The sequence below is a fragment of the Gorilla gorilla genome, chromosome 10, assembly GCF_029281585.2.
Source record: "Gorilla gorilla gorilla isolate KB3781 chromosome 10, NHGRI_mGorGor1-v2.1_pri, whole genome shotgun sequence".
Taxonomy (NCBI): Eukaryota; Metazoa; Chordata; class Mammalia; order Primates; family Hominidae; genus Gorilla; species Gorilla gorilla.
Genome location: NC_073234.2, coordinates 121701312 through 121703488, shown reverse-complemented (window position 1 = coordinate 121703488; position 2177 = coordinate 121701312). Strand labels below are relative to the sequence as shown.

The 2177-nt window shown below is 41.4% G+C and overlaps 1 non-coding gene across 1 annotated transcript; it reads left to right on the top strand.

The window, feature by feature from the left end:
- Window positions 1–459: 459 nt before the first annotated feature.
- Window positions 460–522, top strand: LOC115930310 (U7 small nuclear RNA). The gene has a single exon (XR_004066952.1). It is a non-coding gene; the product is annotated as a U7 small nuclear RNA (small nuclear RNA).
- The last annotated feature ends 1655 nt before the right edge of the window (window positions 523–2177 follow it).

Here is a 2177-nt window from a genome sequence, read left to right as displayed (position 1 = left end):
AAACTCCGTCTAAAAAAAAAAAAAATATAGAGTGTGTGGCTCCTTTGACTGGTCTCAGCCCCTGAACTTTGTGCCTTGACCACAGCATTCCTAACTCTGGCGGGCCCTACACACATGGAAAAAAGAAGCATGCAGTGCCACTCCCTTGAGACTGTGGATGTAGTTAGTTCTTTTTCTTTCAATATCTGCCTATTAAACCTTACTTTACTATGTTCTGGGCACTGTGGAAGACGCTGGAGAGAGGATAATGACCAAGAGACAGTTCTGGTCCTCAAGCTTAGTGATGGGGTTCAGGGAGGCAGCCAGTTTAGCACAGGAGACAAACATATAAACAGATAATTATAATCAAACGTTATGGGTTTGGTATTAGAGGTTCTAAAAGCTGAATAGGAGTTTGCCTGGCAAACATGGAATGGGAGTGGGCAGAGTGATACTCCAGGGAGAGAAAATAGCAGGTGGCAGTGTTACAGCTCTTTTACAATTTGTGTGGCAGGTTTCCCGGTTTTTACCAGAAAAATCTAAAGAAAAGAAAACAACAGGTACAAATATATGGATGTGGGAAGCAGCACTGTGTGTTTAACGAACTACAATTGGTTATGTATTGCTAGGGTACAAAGTGCTAGGAGGAGAAAATTGAGGCTGGAGAGGTGGGGAAGGGTCAAAGTATTCCTGCTTTGTATACGCTGCTTAGAGGTCTATGTTTGTTTTACGTGACGCGTTTTCATCATGAGAGTGAGAAGATCAGATGTGTATTTAGAAAGATCACTCTGGCTGCCAGGGACAAGATGGATTTGAGAAGGGCAAGCTAGAGACCAGGAGATTCTAGGGAGAAAAATACTAAACCTAGGTAATATCTCACATTGACCACCAGGTGGAGCAAGTAGGCCAGGACAGCTCGGTTGCAGGCTGCTGGGGTAAGGAGGAAGGATAGGGTAGGAGAAAGCGCCAGCATGGGACTGATCCATAAGTTGGGTGTTCATAACTCTGGGAAGATCTGTAGTGAAGCACAAACAAGAGGCTACCTAAATGTCCACAAATAGAGGACCCACTAAATATCACAAAGCATTCACACACTGAATTCCCAGGCTCCAGCGAGGTAGATCTGTACCTATACACATGAAAACAAGCCCAAGTGAAAAAAAGCAAGTTATAAAATACTGTGTACATTATGACCCTGTTGCGTAAATGTCTAGAAAGATGATCATAACATTGATATCAGTGGTAACTTTTGGAGAGCATTTTGGAGCTATTGAGTGTGTGTGTGTGTGTGTGTGTGTGTGTGTATTTGTCTTGGTCTGTTTGGGCTACTAGAATAAAATACCAGAGAATTAGTGACTTATAAATGCTAGAAGCTTATTTGTCACAGTTCTGGAGGCTGAGAAGTCCAAGATTTGGCAACCAGTGAGGGCAACTTCCTGGTTCATAGAGGGCACCTGCTTGTCGTGTCCTCACATAGCAGAAGGGCTAATGAGTCTCTTTTATAAGAGCACTAATCCCACTCATGAGGACTCCATCCTCTTGACCTAATTATTTCCCAAAGGTCCCAACTCCAAATATCACCTAGGGGGTTAGGAATTCAACATATGCATTTTCGGAGAACATAAGCGTTTAGTCCTTTGCAGTGTGTGTGTGTGTGTGTGTGTGTGTGTGTGTGTGTGTGTTGAATTTTGTCAAAATATAGTTGACATACAGTATGCTGGATATATTTAAAGTGTGCAGTTTAATACATTTTGACAAATGTATACACCTGTGAAGCCATTGCCACAATCACAATAATGAATATATCCATCACCCCCAAAGGTGTCTTTACTGCCCTTGAAAACCCTCCCTATCATCCTTTTCTGTCCTCCATCCCCAGGCAACGGCTGGTCTGCTTTCTGTCACTAACAGTTTGCATTTTCTAGAGTTGTATATAAATAGGATCATTCAGTATGTACTATTTTTGGCCTTGTGTCTTTCATTCAGCAATATTAATTTGAGGTTCATCCACATCGTTAAGGGTATAAATAATTAATTCATTTTAGTTGCTAAATAGCATTACATTGTATGGCTGTATCACAATTTGCTTATCCATTTATCTGCTGATAGACATTTGGATTGTTGAGGGCTTGGGGCTATTATGAATAATGCTTCTCTGAACATTTGTGTTCCAGTCTTTGTATTTGCACAAGTTTTCA